This window comes from Lonchura striata, chromosome 5 (assembly GCF_050655825.1).
Source record: "Lonchura striata isolate lonStrDom1 chromosome 5, ASM5065582v1, whole genome shotgun sequence".
NCBI lineage: Eukaryota > Metazoa > Chordata > Aves > Passeriformes > Estrildidae > Lonchura > Lonchura striata.
The window spans coordinates 52,226,498-52,246,475 of NC_140707.1; the positions used below are offsets into that span (position 1 = coordinate 52,226,498).

A 19,978-nucleotide genomic window follows, 5' to 3' on the forward strand; every position below is an offset into this window, starting at 1 on the left:
GGAAATAATAAGGATAAATAAAATTGCAGATCTCTGAGGAAATGAAAATTGTGCAAAGTAGTGTACATCTCATTGTAAAACACACTGTTGTGTTTTGATATCAGTAATTAACAATAATATTGAAAGCATTTCTAGTGAGAAGGATGATAAGTCCCACCACTGCTCCTCTCAAATCTTATGCTGCACCTTTCATTCCAGCCATTAGCCCTATAGTTCATTGAGCTGTGAATGACACTCAGTTGTAGTTGAGTGCTTGTGATATATGTTAGACAGGGTTTTTCTGCTATTTGAGTTCAAGGCCTCTTTGGAGTGGGAAGTAGAGCTTGTGCCAAATTAGGCCAGTCTGCATAGTGTGTTTGAAGAAAGGTCTTTAGCCTCATTTTTCTTCTTGGTGCATGTAGGATTTAGGCCACTGATGTGGTTGGTTATAATGCATGGAGTGGTGTTCTCCAGGGATTCTCAGACTGGAGGGACTATAAAACTGGAAACAGCCTTGACTAAGGTAGAAATCAGTGACATTGGACTCCAGCATGCTTTAGTATTCCTCTAGCAGAAAATCCACATCATCAATATGGTCTTAGTATATCTGGAATGGTTTGCAGAATGGCTTCCTTGGGCTTGTTCTCATCCTCTGCTGTCTAAAGATGCAAAGCTGTTCTAATCTTGCTCCCCATCCCAAGTGAGTGGCACTGATGCCCTGGCATAAAATGGAGATGGGTGTGTTGGAATCTGGAGCTTCACTGTCCATCTGCCCATGTCTGCCCTGAACCTTTGAAACCTGGTTTGCAGAAGGGCTGCATGTAGCGTCCTCGAGTGACACCCAAGCTGTGGAGTTATCAGTACTGTGGACAGCTTATCAATTTACAGCAGCTGTTGCAAATTCCTCACCTTTTGCCATGCGTCTCCATGGTTTCATTAACCTCTGAACCTTTCCATTAACTTTTCATTATGTGGGTTTTGATGATTTGTCAATCCATGCCCCAAGCAGCCAGAAAGGTTCCTGTTTGATAACACTGCACAGAGTTAGCTTGGCAGCCAGGACTAGATGCCAGGACTAGTCAGCCCCTGCATGTGGAAGAGCCAGTGGCAAGTACAGCATGCCAACATGGCCAGCACTAGCCTTCAGCTGCATAAAAGGGCATGAGCTGGGAGATAGGAGGAAGATAGCACAGGCATAGCATGAGTTGGTGAAACTCGTTGACCAGTGGAGTCCAGTCCTGCTGTTGAGAGGTGTTATGGAGTACCACCACTGAGCCTGGCAGGAGCAGCACTTGTGGATTCTTTAGCAGCATCCCTGTAGGGCTTGTGCTAATTTGGTATGGGAGATACTTTGTACCTGGGCAATTGCACACCATAATTTATCTCGGTGCAGTTTTAAGTGGATGGCAACCAAGTCTTTACCACCTTGCAGCTCTTTTAACTCTTTGTGGCCGCTGATTTTGTTGGTCTTGTACTAGCTCAGAATGACTTGTAAGAAGTTACTGCATTGGAGTAGGTACTTAAGATTAGTCACTGGATAGGGCCTAGAGGATGTGAATGCCCTGCCTAAATAAGTGTTTTGTTTTAATAATACTTATCAAGATGTTGCTCCTGCTAGCTTCTGTCCTGGATAGATCTCTAATACTCTCAGCCCTTCATGGTGCTCTCTTTGTTTCTGTCCTTCTAGTGAGGCCAGCTTAACCTGCTTTTCACATACTGAGAGTTTGTAATTTTCTTGTCAGTATATGTATGAATTAGCTGCTAATTTCCAGATGCACTTTTGGTGCTGTGCCTAGGAGAGAGACTCTGTAAGGCAGGGTGTATCTCTGTGTGTGTGTGTGTGAGAGATTTCATGACTGTGGTACTGCTGGTAGTGCCAAAAAGTCTGAATCTGGCTTTTGTGCCTCTGTCTCCAGTGCTGGGGTGCAAGTGCATATATGTCTGTCATGTGCTTGCAGCTAGGAGTGGAAAACCACTTTTTTCTGTGGATCTCCTCTTGGTACTCAGCATACTGGTGATGCTACTCCAGTGCAAAGAATGCTTAACTTGTTCTCCATGGATTCGCAGTGAGACATTTAACTGGGGTCTCTAAATTACCCATGGCCTTGCATGAGAGATGGGAAGGTTTAGTGGCAGCACCAGTGCCTGAGCCTACTGGGGCCAAACATAGTCATTAGGAAACAATTAAATGCAAAGCAGATTGAGGAGGAAATGAGTTCCCCAGGGACTTTTAGCTAGGTTCTTGCTTAGCTCCAAGGAATTATCTTCACTTTTGCTATATATTTCAGTCCCTTGTGGACCAGTTTTAATGCTAATACTCTAAGCCTCTCAGTTCCCTGCATTTTTTTATGGCTAGCAGATGGGCCATACTATGGCCCAAGTTTTACTACTTTCCATGGGGTGGCAAGCAGTAGATGGGAAATCACTGTGTGTCCTGAGGTTAGTTTGCCTCTCCCTGGATCTTCTATCAACTAGGAGATATGAGAACCCACTTGCCAGATGTCACACATTGCTGTCCCTCAGCAACAGCCATTTCTGATTTCTGCCCCTGCCTGAGGCAGAGATGAACATCCTTATGTGCTTGGGCTTTATGTCCTTCCCAATGGTTGCTTCATTTCACCACTGATGGCTCAACCACATGGGAAATTCAATCTTTCTTCTAAGTCTGGGGTCCTTTCCTGGTGTGTGGGCCCTTTTCCTGCATATGATGGTACTGGCAGTGTACTGATGTCAAGGGCAGTTGTCAGTGGTTGGCTCCAAGACATTGTCTGTCTATAGGTCTAGTGTCAGGAGTATTAGGGGAGGTATGACCTCTCTTCATTTAATTTCATTCTATTTCATTAAATGATTCTGGGCATCTTTGCATATGTATGTAAGCTTGGGCATTTCTTTTCATTTCTACTCCTGTTTGCAGTGGGCCAGAGGAAGAAGGAGGGCAGCCTGCTCAGTGCTATTCCCTTACCTATTGTTTTCTTAACAAAACATTTTATTTTATAGAAGGCTACATTTCTCTGACATTCTTCTGCTTCAATGAATGTTGGCCCTTCACAGTGTTTGTCTCCTCAGTACCAAGTCAGCCTACCATGTGACATTTCCAGTTGCTCTCAGTATAGCATCTGGATGTCTTGGCTGACACTTCTTCATTGCTGGCATCAATTTCTGTTGATCTTGCTGTCAGTCAGGAGGTGTGTCACAATATGCAGTTTGTTCAAGGGCTAGTATCAAAGGAATTCTGAGTTGTCAGTGTAGTAAGAGGGTTGCAATGGGTCAGTTGTTTTCCAGATTTTGGCACAAGTGGCCACAGTTGAAAATCTTGAGCAGGACATCTTTTTGTTGTTCTCCTCTGTAGGACAAAAGGTTGTTGCTGTGAGATTTTTTTTTTTTTTTTTTTTTTTTTTTGTAATGAAGAGAAGACAGCAAGGAGAAAAAAGGATCGTTGGTCAAGGTATCTCAGAATGGGAATCCATTCTTGAATTAACTTTGTTGGCTAAAAAATTGCTTTATCACAGACAAGTCTTTTGGGGAGGTTAATTAAATGTCCTCCTTTTGAGAGCAGAATGAGGATGTTCTTGTCATTCAAACTTATGGTGATTGGGCTGTCAGTACCTGGGCAAATATTTGGAAAGCATAACCTTGTGCTATCATTATACAGAATATGATTTCTTGCACCTTGGAGGCTCTTCCTGGCTTTGCTATGTTTACTTCTCACAGTGGAGTGGGTATTTTCAAAGTTTTGTCTCACTGTGAAGTTGCACAGTGGAAGGATCTTGAGAAGAAGAGGAATGAATGTATATGTGTGTGTGTTTTCAAAAATAATCTACAGTTTCTGGGTAGTTCAGACCAATGAAATAGCCTGTGTCTTTGGACTTCTGTTGTGATTCAGTAACACTATGTGCCTTAAATATTAAGTGATGTCCTAAAATAGTTTCTTTCTGGTGGAAGTGGGCTGCAGAGAGAAGTCCTCGGGAACTCTCCATGGCATTCCTTCAAAAAAGCAACTGTGAATGGGGACTATGAGCTGTTCTTCACCACAGCCAGTGTGTGCAGTGGTGCATCTACTTGTGCTTCAGTCTCTGGTGAACTGAGGTGAGAAACAAATGAACTTTCTTATGGGACACAAAATAGCCATTAGGTCTCAGTGACTTTCTGTCACCAAACGAAATGGGAACCAGTAATAGAGAGGTGAAGAGCTTCAGAGCCCATCCACAATCCCTGAGTTGATCATGTTTGGTTGCCCTATTATGTGCTCCCAAGGATATCTCTTCATCTAAAAGGCATGGTCAACACTAATGCAGTCTAAAAAAGCTACTATCTGGCCCAGCTGGTGGCTTGATGACTCTACATTTGAGCACTGCTGTCTAGCAAACTTCCTGCCAACACATGAAGCATGAAAACTTTGCACTGAAAACATAACAAGCTGTAAAATAAATCTTATAATGATAACACACTTCCTTTTCCTCCTTGTGCTTTCTGGAGTGGTGTCAGTTGAATGCTCTGGCCATAGTATCTTTAGGTTTTAATTTTGTAGCATTAAAAAGGTCCATTTTTGTGGGATCTGTACCTGTGAAAGTAGATGTTCTTCAGTCATCTGCAGTGATTTATTCAGAGAAATGGCCCATCTACTGTGACATTTTTGAAGGAGGAAGAAGGAGAGAAGTGAGGGTAAGGAGGCAGTGCCTCATGTATTTCATGTTTTTTTCCTGGGTGTTCACACGGGTCCTGAAGTGCTTTGTTCCAGGAGCTTAAGTGTGAATTGTCATGTGCTCGCCTTGCCTGAGCCATCTTCTCTCAGCTTCCCAGGAGTGACACAATATGCCTGGGGAGCATTTAGCTCTCTCTCCTCCAGGTGGGGCTATCCCTTTTCAGTTGAATCCCTGAGGGCTTCCTCACATTGCTTCTTTAGAGCTGCTGGAGAGGTAAATAGTAGCCAGAGTAGTATCTGAAGAACATCTTATCTGGTACACTGGGGAAACCATTAGGCAGCCCTGGGAGGATGCAGGCTGCAAGGAGCTTGCATCATAAGAAACATTATAAAAGGAAAAAATGACAAGTGAAGAAATAATCAGGTTTTATTTAGTGTTTGACTATGCCTTTGGTCCCAGTGTGAAATGAACACTCAGCAGTGCAAAGTCAAGAGGTATGGCAAGAGATAGTATTGCCTTGAAAGAGCTCATGGTCATGACTGATTTGCCTAGATTTTCACCCTAGATGTGAGTGGTGAAATACATTCAAACATGGGATTTCTCAGAGGTGGAAGGTCTGTGTAAAGAGGGAAGGAGACGAAAAGCAGAAATTACTTAGGGCTCCACTGTAAGTTACTTAACACTGATCCCATTGACATTGGATCAGGCCCTGATTAGGGATGTTTTCTTAATGAAGGATTGTGTGGCCTTGAACTACTGACCAGTTTATATGGTTCACAGGTCACAGAAACAGAATATTCTGAGTTGGAAGGGACCCACAAGGATCATTGAGTTCAACTTTAAAGGGAATGGCCCATATTGTTGTTGAAGGACGCCTGTAAAATCAGTAGAGCTGACAGGTAGCCAGTACTTAATCTATTCTAAGAACAGGAAGACAGCTGGCTTGAGAGTAAAAATAATCTTATTTGAGGCTAGGAAAATAGATACCTAAAAGTTTCATTGGGGATAGAGACATGTACTTACAATGTCAGAGTGGACTTCTGAAGTGTTGTTGTTTTGTTTGCCCTTTGTCCTTAGCAAGACACATATTGTGGATTCTCTTCCCTTTTCTGAGGTAGTTATACTTAGCTTGCAGTGAAACACTATCTTGAAAGACACCAAATTAGGAGGAAAAATTAGATGTAAAATCAGGGGTGAAGAGAATAGGTGGCATGCAGAGGATATTTTATGTATCAGTCCAGGTTGGAATTTCAGAGCAGGACTAAATATTGTAGATTTGCTCTGCTAAAGCAGTGACCTTATCACTTTCTCCCCAAAGTGGATCTGATAAAAGAATGTGCCAGAGGGCAGCTCCCAATTACCTTACCTGTCAAGCAAGTGTCTTCATTAAGCTAGTTAAGTCAGTGGTGAGGGAATTGCTGTGGTGGGTGGTGTCTTGCAAACACTCCTCTGGACTTGTTTGTAATGTGGGAGGCATCTTAATAGGTTCCAGGCAAATCCTTTTAACATGCGTGGGGGCTGCACTGCTTGCATATTGAGGGAAAGGTGTCTCTGAAAGGAGCTGCTGTATTCTCCCATCTGGTGTCCCAGGGCCAGGCAGGACTCTGTTGGGCCTGAGGAAGGCCCGTGGACTAGGAAAAAAGGGAGCTATGTTTCTCTTGAAGTAGAATAGTTGATGATTCAGTTCTAGGAATAAACCAAAAAGTATTGTTCAATGTCAGGTTTTAAAGCAACCCCTTTAAAGCTACCCCTTTATTTACTAGTGTTAAGGTGTCCTGCCTAGAAATGTGCATTTTTGTACATTTGGACAGGCTCATCTGCTTGCCTGTAGACATGTGCCAGTTTGTTCAGGTGGGAGTCCTTACAGTAAAGTAGCCATTTTTTGAACAGAGTTAAAGGTTCAAAGATGGCTTTGGAAGAGTTAATCCAAGATGGTAATCATATTCACTGCTACAATAGTTAAGCCTACTTTTGGTCCTGTAGAACTGGCTTGGGGTGTCTTTATTTTTGTTGGGATTTTTGTTTACTTGTGTCTTTTTGGCTGAGAGTTCTGTCTCAGTGGCTGCAAGTTCTGCTGATGGTGCACCATTCAGAGCAGCTTGCTGCTCCTTCCTCTGCAGTGGCATCATTTTGGCAGGTCTGACACCAGTAACAACTTGTTTTTGTCAGTGTACTGAGCTGATGTGACATGGAAGAGGGCCACAGCCAGCAGATAAACAAGGGTTGTCTTTATAAAGCCTCTACTCTGTTCTGAGCTTTACTTTAACAAAGAATTTGCACGTGAGCTTGCACATATATGAAAATGCCCAGCATTTTATGAAATAAATGCCTTCTGCCAAGCCTGAATCCATTGACTATGTTGCTAGTTTTGCTGAATTTAGAGGTAAATTCACTGAAAAGGTCACTAGCAGAATTACTTTTCAAAAAAAAAAAAAATCTCTTAAAATGTCTTTACTGCCTGTGCAGTCTTTGTTTGAAAATGTACTCATTTTGAGTTGCCTGTGAACTCTGTAACTGTGCAGCCTGTTTGTTATTGTAGGGCTTTTCTGAGCACAACTTGTTTTTTACAGAACTGCTGAAGGGCAGCAGGCTTTGTTTATCATAGGACTGTTGTGTGAAGAGAAGTAGGGAAGATAAGCTTTTCTCCCTCGGGCCCTTTCCTTTGGATTCACAGTCAGGCAGTACAGCCAGGCATTTCCAGAGCTCAGCAGGAGCTTTTTCATCTCTGCAATGCCCTGGTATCACCTGTTCTGTCTCTCTTCTTCCTCTCCAGGATGACATCCCTGCTTCTTTTTCTTGTAGTAAGCTGAGATTTTGCTGTGTCAGTCTGAATTGGGAGTTATTCCGTGCCAATATACAGAATGGTGATCCTTGCCTGGGGAATGTTAAATTGAAATCCTGAGTGATGGGGATTGAGAAAACAGCAAGGCTGTTAGCTGGAACTGCACTTTCTTCACTCTGAGCTGGTACTAGTTCAGGACTGTGTGCTTGAAGACAAGAGGTGATTGTTATCTGATGCAGGTGATGGACTCCCAAGAGCAACACCAGCTCCTGCTGCCCTGACTGGCAGGGTTGTATCCTCTGCAACTTCCTTAACTTCCAATCTTCCCAAAGTAAACTAAATCTGTACCAGAACTGCAGGTGATGTTCAATTCTTTTGAACCTGTGTTTTGATTTTAGGGTAACAAGTGTTTGGTAATGTGATTAAGTACTGAGCAAAATGCACACAGAAGCAGCTTCATGCATGTATCTCTCCTGTTGTATCTCCATCTGAATGCATGCAGCTTCCTACACAGCTAAGCTGTGTGTTCACTTGTACTGTCATCCTGTACCAGGCCTGAATCAGCTTCTTGATTCATGCTCTGCCCTTACCTTTGCCCAGTGATGCCTCAGCCCTGACTGCCACCTCCCTGGCCTCTGCCCTGGTGGCAGATTGGATATAGGTTTACCCCACCTGGTCTTGCATTCCTTGGTAAATCACGTGGGAAAGATTTGCCACAATCTAATTTTCTGAGAACTGAGACCCAAGTGCTGGGAGGATACATTTCTGAAGCCAGGAAGACAGCTCTCCCAGTCTGTGGCTTTACACACTTATGTCAATAGCAGCCAGACCAGCAGGTTTCCCCTTCCCAGTCCCTCTCTGGAGTAGGATTCCCAGCTTTGGCACAACTTGGTCCTCATCTGAGAAGATGAGCTCCACAGTGTGTGTGCCTTTAGTTTCATTCTTGTAAATCTCACTCCAGAGACAGTAGGATGTCAGGTTTCACAATATGCTGAAATCCAATGAGCTCACTGCCCAATGAACTCTTCAATTTACAAATAGCCTAAAACTCTACTGTTTTCCTATTAGTATGGATGGAGTGAAGTGACTAATGCAGACATGTGAATTTTATTTGAAGGATACTAAATTTAAATAAAGTAAAAATAAAGAGGTCAAGCTCTGTCCTTTTGCAAAATCTTAGAAATGGTGGGATATATGTGTAACTAATAGTTACTAATAAGTTCCTTTAAATAGTGTTCACTGCTTATGATTGTTGGACATACGTGTAGTAAATTAAAGAAGCAATGTATTGGTAAGACCATTTACCCACAGGATCCCATCTCAGTGACAGATTCCTCTCCTTCCACCTGCATTGCTTAACAAATTTCTTCTCAAGAGGGGAAATGAATTCTCAATAGCAACATGCCTAGTAATTACCCTCACTGTAATTCTGATGTGCAGTGCTGTCACCCACCATTAGGTGGGAGTGGAAAAGGCACTGCATTTTGTTGATGGTTGAACATTTATTTTCCTCATCATTTTGACATCAGAGGTAATTGCCATTCCTGAAATATTCTCTTGCAACCATTACAAAGCAACTGTTAGGGACAAACTAATTATGAAGAATCTTGTTATGACAGATTAATAGGCCAACAGAGGGGATTTCTTTTTTTTTCTTTCAGGCAGGCAACTGAGTAGTAAAATCTAACATCTCCCATATAACTGCTAGAAACACATGCTTTCCTATAGGCCAACAGATTTTTTTCTTACAGGTGGGAGATTTGAAATGCTAGGACTAGAGTATAGAATGGGTTTCCAAGCTTGCTTTTATTGAGCTTTCGGTTTCCCAACATTATGTGCCAAAATGATCTAGGGTGGGGGGCATTGCCATATGGAGGAGAGGTCTTCATGGTTGATATTGGACCAACATCTTCAGTCTGGGTCATGGTTGAGTAGCATCATGAAGGCTTGAAGTGAAGAATGCTGGACTTGTGAATTTTATGGATTTTAGAACAAGACACAGAGTCATTATCTGGACTGCTTTATTGCCAGGAAGGGTTTTCTGTGTAAGGGAGGCCAAACTGATGTGCTGGTTGAGTTCCAAGTGGCCAGTATGCTTGTGTCCTTCTGGAAGTTCCAGACTACCTGCTCCAAATTATTCTTATGGTAGGTTCTCTGTGAGCTGTTGTGATGTGGCCCAAACATGTCTGCTTTCCTGTAATAGAGGGGACTGTGGCACCTTGCCTCCCTATGACTAAACCATTCTGTCAATGCTCAGAGGAGGAGGACTTTGAAATACCTGTATTTCTCACTGCTGTGTTTAAAAGCTCAGTGTATGAATAGTTTGGACTATTCTAATTTGCTAATAGTTAGCAATCCATATACAGACTTGATAATTGTGCTTTCAAAGAGGCAGGCTGTCTCATGGCTGAGTGGCTACTCTGGGGTGCTAGTGGATGCCAGGTGCTGATGAGCAAACCATTAAGAGGGAGCCAATTATAGACTTCTAAATAGAAATCACGTAGATTTAAAGAAGCTCCTGGATGAGGTCTGTTCATGTTCTCAGCTTTGCCTTGATGTCTCCCTCAAGTTGTCATGTAGCTACAGATCAAAGGATCTCTGTAGTTGTAACTGAGTCCCCTCTTACCATCTCCAGCCAAGTGTTTGTCCCTGCAGCACTTTGTCTACAAAAAGAGTGAATCTTCAGAGGTGATCAATGCGCAGCTCCCATTCATGCCATGATCTCCTTAATGAGAGAACAGCGAAGCTCCATTCTTTTCCAGAGACTGAATCAAGACCATTTTTATGTCATTTTCTATCTTCTCCTGCCTGCTGACATCAACTTCCAGTTTCACTGTAACTTCATTCTTCATGAGATCTCTGTGTAGCGTATGTAAATGCTTTAATATTAAGTATTTGAGGCTAGAAGTCATAGATAGTATTAGTTTTGGATTATTAGCAAGTGCTTTAATTTCTTTGCTTCATGTCAATCTTGTGTTGTGTGAATTCTTTAAGTCCTTTTTTTTGCCATGCCATGTCTTTGGGAACATACACAGAGATTGTACTTGGCCAGCAAGATCTTATTCTTTGGAGGATATTTGTCAGTATTCATTCTGTCAGGTTTTGTTTGCACTAATCTTTTGTCTTGAGTTTACTATTTGCCTTCTAGTCAAGGTTAGATGTGGGCTATCTTTTGACTAGCCTGTTGATGAAGAAATGTTGTATATGTAGTTTTATATAAAGATGATCTCAGTTTTATTCCCTTCATAACCTTGGTGAGCCACAGCCAAGTGCAGGGGAGGCATGGACAATATTGTTCATTATGATTCCAGCTGTAGTAAAGGCAATTGCCTCTGGTACTGCTGGAGGTAATTCTTTCTCCTTTTTGTGGGAGCAAAAGTAATCTACTCTGGGTAACGTGGCCTCACCTGGGCTCTCCTTTTGTTCACCTCAATTTGGTGCCATGACAGGTATTCGTGTTTTACTTCATTAAATTGCTATCTCATGCTATATTAAAGTGGCACTCTCATAGTCAATATAGGTGTTCTCTCTTCCTTGTGTTCCTAGCAGCCAAAAGGATTCAGTAGACCAAATGCTACCTTCACTAGCACTCACCTAAGCCAGTTTTATCCAAATTCTGCTTCCATTGACACCTGCAGAAATCTGTTATTTTCAGTTACAAAGCACAAGACTGGCTGCAAGAAAGGATTGGACCTTCTAATAGCAGTTTAACAAGTCTATTGCGAATGAATCAGAAGAGACACCAGCTCAGTCTCCCATACTGGTGACATTGATGAGATGCTAATAGACACCAGCTGCCTTTCTTGGTGTGGAGCTGTGTGGTGTCAGCTAGATAAAAAGCTGGATTATTTATATATATTTTTTTTCACTGAAGTCAGCAAATGACGGATACTCAGAAAGGAACAGACCTGCCGAGTAACAAAGGGGCATTCCTTGTGGTTTTTTTCTCTTTTAACATAGGCACTTTTTGGACATAGAACCAAACTTTGCCAATAGTGATGACTTACTAGCACTGCAGCCACTTTCTCTGTTGGATGTGGTGCTATGACAGTCACTGCAGCTTTTTGGAATTGACAGCGTAATCCCATGGTTGTTATCTTTACTGACTTCCTCGTCAATCCAATTTAATCACTTGTAGGTATTTCATGTGTTACTGTCTCTTTCCTCTTCAGGCATCCTGTTCCTGTGGGAAGAGGTCTGTGCTTTAAAGGTCAGAGCTTCTCAGATTAAAGTAGGGGGAAGGAATCTGCCTCTGTCATTTTGGTAAGGGGCTGTATTCTCTTTAGAGCCACTGCAGTAAAACCCCTTCTTTCTGGGGTCTGTGGTCAAGGTGAATGATGGTGTGTATCTGCATTGCTGTAAGAGAGGGAGCAGGCTTGCTCTGCTCCCCTGGCTGTTGGAATGACCTGCCAGGAGAGAAGTTACATATGTACAAGGGGGAGAAGCTGCTGTTGCACAATTTAATTGCCTGATGTTGACTCAGATAGGTCCTGACTGGAGGTCAGCTGTGACGTGCAGCTGGTAGGGTGGGATTCGACTGCTGGGAAGAGAAAAATGCCAGCCCAGATTCTTCAGCGTTGACAAAGTGGATGTGATGATTTCTCCCCTCCAGCTGCAGCAGCTGCCTCTGTGCTTCCTACTTTTCTGCACACCCACAGCAGGAGAGCAGACTCTGAAGCTACTCTGTCTGGACTCTCAGCTGAACTACATGAGACTTAGCTGAGTTTTCTCAATGGTACTTGGGCCATCAATCATAAGACTTACCTTTCAGTCTGTCTTCTGCATGTTACAGCTTCCTGTGGAGTTCAGCCTTTTCCAGCTCTATATTATTGCAGGATGGAGTGTGGGAACTCGGGGAAGAGGCTGTCAGATCTCCATCTTCGCTCCTGCTGCTAGGATTGTTCACTTAGCTTTGAAAGTGTAGCCAAATCTATATGAGCTTGAGTGACAGCTAATTGCTCCTGTGGCCTTGTTAGAGCTCTTCCCCCCACCCGTGGTCCAAGGCCAACCCTCACTTCTTATGCTGCTGCCTTTACACAGTTTTCTTACATGGAAATAGCTGTGTGGGGAGTGTTCTCACTTCAGGTCATTTTTTCTGCACAACGTCATCCATTGCTATTCTGTCAGTAGTATGTGCTTTCTGCAGGGTGTGTCAGCAGCTCCTGTTTAGGGAACACTTCGGAATGTAATACACAGCTGATACTGTTGCTTACAGCAACTGAAAACATCAAATGAAACGCGGCTTCCTTAGGCTGATGGGAAGGTGTGAGAGCCCCCCCACAGCTAAACACAGTGCTAAATAACATGGTGTCTTTGCAGTTTTCATTGGCATCCCACGTGGTTTGATCCAAGCTGAAGTTAATTAATTTTGTTAGCCAGATTTTGACAGGTGCTGTGTCAAATTTATTATCATTTCACCTGCCTCTATGGAGCTGCAGGCTCTGTGATCAATGGATGAAGACATGTGCCTCATTTCATTCTGGCTTCTGAGAATCTCTCTGTGTCTTCTGCAGACATGCTGTTGAATTACTTTCTGTTCTCCTTGGGTCCTCTGCGATGAAGCACAGGACAGATCTATTCGTATATCAGCTATCAGAACAATAAGGCATTGAATGCACTTCTATGAACCTGCTGTCTTTGCAAGTACTATATGTTTGTGTATACATGGGTCTATCTTTCTGTCTTGGGCACATCTGGTCTGATCTTATCCTCATGTGTAAGTAACCATAATATACGTGCCCCACAAGAGAGCCTGTGTCAAGCAGCTCTTGAATAGTCACAGGGTAAAACAGCCTCAAGAGCAGAACCTTGTTCACTGAGGTAAAGTGCAGGGGTGGGTGTAGGGAACTTGACTCTCAGATTCCTCCTGCAGGCACAGAAGTTCTACAGCACATTATTTTAGCATGCTATTTTAGCATGTTATTTTCCCTTTGTCTCTGACCAGCCCTTCCCTGTGCTCCTTGTTTTCCTGGCTCAGGAGACTTACACAGAACAGTGCATTATATCACAGGGGTGTCTAGAGGGGAAACAGCTGGTCTCTTCAGATTTTTATCCTGAACTGCCCCACAGATAACTAATTGCAGCTCAGTTGCTTCTATTAGCTATTTACCTAAAATTGAGCTGGCTAATGAAAATGTTTCTAATTAATACGAGGCAGATTAAAACTCATTACAGCAAGGTCGTCAGTAATGAGAGATAATCAGAGCACAAATGACCGAGCTTGGAGTAAAATGAAGATGGAATACAAGCAGGCGATCGGTGCTGGTTGTGCATGCACCAGCCAGCAAGAGCAGGGTTCAGCAAGGTGACTACTGGTGCTCTGCCCTGCCGTTGAGAAACACTGCTTCCCACTCTCCAGAGCAGCTTGGGGAGTGACTGGCCAGAGGTGGACCTCAGTCTTGTGTAAAAATGTTTTCTGAACCAAGTGGCATCTCACAGTAGATGTTTGTTGCTAGGTCAGCCTTCAGTCACCTATGTGAAGCAAGTTGTGAATAGGGGCTTTATCAGGAAGGCTTGGGAGTATGTGTGGTACAGATGGGATGTCAGCACTTGTGTGCACTTGTATGTGGAAATTCCTGAAGGCTCAGAGGGTGTGAGCTTGCATATCTGTTCAGCATAAAATACGTTGGCCTTGGTTTGGAAGAGTCCATTGTGATCTCCAGGAAAGTTTTGCATGAATTATGAGATGTGTTTGCTTTAATTTCAACTGCCTGTAGCACTACTGATACAAGGCCACAGCACCAACACCAGATTTCAGCTGTCTGTAGACCTACTGTCTATAGTCCATTAATACTGAGTTTACTGGCCATCCTGCTAGTTGTGTGACTCCTTGTTTCTGTGTTTATGAGACTGAGAAGCAAAGAAGTTGTCACTTTAGTCAGGGAGATCATCTTCATCCTTCCCAAACTATAAAGCTCTCTTTCTTACTTCCTTTCTGTCCCACTGGCAACCCATGGTTGTTCCAGAATTTCTGAAGGATCTTACTAAGTTAGACATGCATACAACTCACACAAATAACAAATGATTATGTAGTGAGGTACATTGCACCAGAATTTATTGCAATTCCAAAGGCGTGGATCTATCCATCATCGGCAGTATGATCAGTGTTGGTATAAGGAAGCATTTGAATGGCAAATATCCAATGTGCCTAGGAATGAGCTTTCGTAAAAGGTAAGTAGGAAAGATAATACAAAAAGCAGGCAATAACAATTCTGTTTAGAATTGTGTGTCTTCCTGTAGCATCCTTGCTGCCAGTCAGTTTGATTACCAGGCTGCTAGTGTCAGTGAGGGCTGTAGTAGTTTATATTTACTATATGCTTATTCAGATTTGGTGAAAGAGGAGATAATAGCCCCTTAGACAGAACTACACTGTCACTGAAATGGGTTCTGTGTTTTGTATTGCTGTTTTTAAAGCACCCAAGTACCCTATTCACATCACCAGTAGCTATATCCTCCCTAAGCATTTTTACAGATCTTTTGGTGTGGCCACTGATTTAAGTTTCTCACTGAGTTAAATTGAGGTGGACATTTTTCATTTTTCTCTGGTTTGTGCTGTCCTGAGTCATCTATAGCTGTTTCTGCAGTTTTACTAGTCCTTTGCATATGGCCCTGTCATTATCGGGGGTGAAAGAGAAAAAGACTATGACCAGATTTCTTTCCTATATTCTCTGACATGTCTTTTTTCCCCTACCCAACTGTGTTTTGGAGATACCCATCACGGAGGTGATGATATCCTCTTTTCCCTCTGTAGGGAGTCCAAAGGACAGCCTGGCTCTTCCAGTCCAGTCTCCTATGGCATTTCTGGAAGAGTGTTCTTGTCCAGGATGACTGATAGCATATATGCTTGGGATGCTTCCACCCACTGTGTGCCACAAATTTGTTCCTAGCATCCCAAAGGCTTAATATGAAAGACCATAAGCAGCACTTCTGTTGTTCTGTGGAAGGAAAGCAAGAGTTCATCACTAATGTCACAAGTCCTTTGAATGGCAGGTAATTTAGTGAATATGGAAGACCCTTGGAAACAGGTTGACCTCAGCAGAAGATTTAACCAGAATTTGGGAACTGGATACACCAAATAGGTTCTCTAAAGGTTTTAATAATGCACCCTGTTTGCATTCTGTCATTGTGGCCAGACAGTAGGGTAATTTTTCTCTTGATGCCTTGAGCAATAGTGTTTAAAACCCTTTAGACATTTGATTAGCTGTAATGTTCTATGAGCATGTAAAATGGAGAATAGTGGTCCTGAGTTTTGTAAAGAGCTTTGTAAAAGCACTTTTAGAGATGAAAAGCTCCATATAAAATCAGGTATGGTTGTTTTATCATAAATATCTAAAGCCTTTCTGAATTCCATTAAGGTCTTGGTTTCTCTCTCCTCTGGCAGTGAGTGCCACTGGTTAACGCTGTATTGTGCAAAATGGGATGTAAAAAAAACCCAAAAATGGTTGTTGTTTCGTGGAATGCCCTCTTTGTGTGTTAATGAGAGAATCAGGAATGGGAGGGTTTTTTTCATTATTGCATACAACTTTTCACTCTTATGCACCAACTCTCTGTAATCTAAACAGTCTTCTAACATTTCAGATCTCTTTTTTTAATAGACTCTTTTATATGACATGGTCATATTTCCCTTGTCTTTCTCTGTCCTTTTTTATTTATCTACCTCTTTTTTGTGGTAGGATTTTTAGAATCCAGGGTGGGGTTGTGCATTCAATTTATGCATTAGTGTTTTGATATTTTTGACATTTTAATATTTTCTATCACAGTCAAACAGTTTGTTTTTTTTTTTTAATTTTTTTTTATTTTCCTGACTCACTATGCATTGAACAGGCTGAGCCATCCACAAGAATGTGATCCAAGTGCTGGATGGTTGCAGTTAATTGAAAGTTCAGCAGCGTGTGTGGGGAGGACAGACTGCACCTCCCAATATATGTAACCTTGCAGCCATCCTTGTTGAGGGTGAGATCTCTTGGTGTATTGATTTTTCACCTGTCTTTGGTAGGGACTTGGCAGGGCTAATTTTTCCACACTGGTAAATAATATATCTTATATCTCATGAAATTTTTGTCAATGCATTATGCTCTCTTTGCCACATCACTGGCAGCAAAATTAAGCTTTGGTGTAAGAACAGGAATAGTGGGACACTTTGCTGTTTGTTTTTGACAGTAATGCAGGCCAATCCTTTTACTGTAGGGAGCTCCTTCTGCCTTCTTTGCACTACCTGGACCTCTTCCCTGTTTCATCGTGTTTCTCTGTTTCCAGTGCTAGTTCATCCTCCCATGAAGTAATGAATGCAGCTCCTAAGATAGACGAGGCTTCTGCAGGATCATCTGGTTTAAAAATGCTCAGAGCAGGTTGAAATGAAGCTGTGGCGAAAACAGCACTAAATGTTGCAGTCTTGTCCTAATTGGAGTGTCTTCCATTGTTGCTGTCTGTAGTGATGGGTTTCTGAGTTGGAAGTGGGATAAAATGAGCAAGTGATGTTCTTGTATCTCCAGTAATTACTGAGTTTGCCTTTCATTCTTTGTGAGGATATTTAATGAAACTCCCAGTAAATACCTCTTTTCTAATACTTATTTTCTATTGGCTATTGTATGAACAAGCTCACAGTATTTTGGTGGACTGGTGAAGAATTATTTTTTCCCCCTCAGAATCCCTGTTGGCTTTTTATCAGTCATATCACATTTAGTTAAATGACTTTTAATACTATCTGTAATTATTGTCTCAAGTAATTTAGTTGATACAGAATTAAAGCTTGCAGGACTATAGTTTCTCAGATTAGTCTGGATTTTTCTTAAAAACAGGGCAACACTTATTCCCTTTTAGTCTTCTGCAAGTTAACAGTTTTAATCTGAGATTTCCTTTTATTCTAGCTATTAGCATCTCAGCTACTTTTTAAATTAATCTTTAATTTTTATGTGATTGAAGTTTTCAATGGTTTTCTAGGGACACCTTTCTTGAAATACTGTTGTGGAGAGTGTATCTCCATTGTAAACAGTGATGGGCAGGCTATTCTCTCTGCATTCCTAATCCTCATTTCACATTTTGCCAGCTAAGAGTATGCCCTGCACAGTTGGGATGTCTTTTCTGGGGATTTCATATGAGGAGTTGCTTCCACCACTTACTTTACTGTCTTCAGTGGCCTTTCTGAGCACTTTCACCACCAGGTGTGAAGTTCTCACTGGTAGATTTTAGTCTGAGTATTTATTTTCTTCTAAATTAATTCCTTTATTTTTAAGATCAGATTAGCACCTGCCAGTTCATGATATCTGCACATCTGGTATTCTGATGAGCAGTTCGTTGCTAGTAATCTGTGTGAGTAAAGGCTTCTTCAAAAGCAACCACATTACTTTAAAAGCCAGGTCTGCTTGTACAACAAGCATAGATTAAAATATATTCCTCTGCAGCTCTGCTTGCTGAGCGTGTACTTCATCCCAGAGATGCCTTTTCTCCACACCTAAGAGTTGTTATTTTCACAGTTTTAATAATCAGGGTTAATCCTAGTCTAACTGGGGTTTAAGTAAAGCAGAGGAGTCTGATAGCCATGTGGGCCAATGTAGAATTTATTCTGCTGAAATTTGGAGATGGGATTTAAGACAGAAAGAGATGCTCATTTGGACTGAGGAAAGAACCGTGTACACAGACATCATTTGTGATCTGAAGGGCTTTCTGACGGAAGCTTGTTCTTGCTATTCCTTGCTATGTGAAATCGTGAAATGCTTCCTTTCTTTGTAGTGTGCTCCTAGGGGCAATGCATACAAGTATATCTGTGTAAGACTAGGTGTTGTTTCCAGGTCTTTCCTCTGATAAAAACAGTCTTCAAAGTATTTCTTGGGCAACAAAGAGCAGTATCTTGAAGAAAGGTTCTGAGCCATTCTGGGGATTTCCATTTACCTTGCATTTTCTTCAAGGTGGAACAGATACGTGGACCACTACAACTGGACACTGTAGTAGGGATGTGAGAGTCTAACTTTGTCTATGATTAGGGGAATGCAGTCTGTCAGAGGAACAAGTGCTGCATCTGGACTGTGACCTATCTTGGGAAGATCCAAGAAAATGATAGATAATAATTAAGAAAGTTTTCTGCTAAAAGAAATAGTTGATAAGAATAGAGTCCTTGGAAGTTGCATTCACAGTCCTTCTTCATACTCAGAGTACTTCTGCCTCTAATGCAGACTGGAGTTTTGTAAGATGTAGAGATACAGATTTACGTCTTCTGAGACAAGCTGCTTGGTCACCTTTTCTCTCTAGAAGTGCAGTAGCTGGAATTCCCTGGTCCAGCCAGCCAGGGCATCTATGTCTTAGGAGTTTAAGCCAAGCCAGTTGTGAGAGCATTGTGGAAGATGCTTTGCAGGGTATTTTGTTCTGTTTTGTTCCTGGAGCCCTCTGTAAGGATCGTCTTGTCCAGGACTACTGCATTCATGAGGCCAACCAGCTTCTCAACAGTGTGGATAAATTTATGAGGACAAGCATTTCCTCTCACCTTGTGCTAAAGAGGGGCTATTACCACCTCCTTCCCAGCAGTGACGCGGATGTGAAGATACACCCTGTATACAAGCATGTCTACAAGCAGTTGCATTTTTAGCTATGTGAGTTTTCCAACCTGTTTTTTCCAACTCCCTTGGAAATCCATGTGGTGTGGGTAATGCACTGGAGCCAGCACCTCACCTACCCTGAAGTGGGCTGCTTGTCCTGACACCCAGCACTGCACTACAGCCCCAGGTTGCTGCTGCTCTGCCCTGAATCATGCTGCAGCCTGGAGTCATTTGATGGGCTCCTGTTGTGTGTGGGAGATCGCAGGACCCTGTGCTGGCCTGAGCTCAGTGCTGGGTTTCTTGGAACATATTTGTAAAGAGCCTTGCCTCTGTTTTCTGCCAGTGCCTTTGGCTATGGCTGCCCAACATCTTGAAGTGTGTGGCTGGCCATCACTCTCCTTCACTGCTGGCAGGGGTTCTCCTCCACAGCTGGAGGCAGTGGGTAGAGGGTGACTATTGGAGCTGCAAAAAAGCTGTTTCTCTGTGGTGGGCTGTACTCTCAGTGCTGTGACAAACAACCCAGATGCACTGGCTCCCTCTCTCCCTTTCTCTTTTATCCCATTATTCCCACCCTGGTTTTCTTGCTCTCTCATCTGCTGTTACAGCTTCCTTTCCTTGTTCCCTTTTGGCCTGCTTTTGTCCTTGATGCACACAGGGAAGGGGAACAGGGAAAGAGCCAGAGCAGAGGCTTTTTACAGCATGAGTTTCAAAGCTGTTGTGTAAAATGCAGGAGGATGATTTGGGAGACTTGAGGCATACTCATAGGTGTTATTTGCAGCCTATACATGTGTGAGTGGTTTTGAGCTGGCAGTATGCTGGGGAAGCTCACCCACCTAGCATAAGTTGCACTTGCCCATATGTGCCCACTTAGGAAAATACGTGTGTACGTGTATGTGAGCACGTGTGCATCATACTGTCAAGTCTCACACTGAGGGCAAGACTTTCATATTAGCCTTTCTCCTCACACTCCCCTGGGCCTGTGTTTCATGCACTTGCAGCTCAGCACTCAGTCTGTCCCTGACACATTTCCAAATGTGAGACACTCA

At 42.6% G+C, this 19,978-nt stretch overlaps 1 protein-coding gene across 13 annotated transcripts in view; it reads left to right on the forward strand.

Annotated features, from left to right (window-relative positions):
* Positions 1-19,978, forward strand: part of ADCK1 (aarF domain containing kinase 1) — a 106,886-nt gene that overhangs the window by 7,732 nt on the left and 79,176 nt on the right. The gene's annotated exons all lie outside the window — the stretch shown is intronic.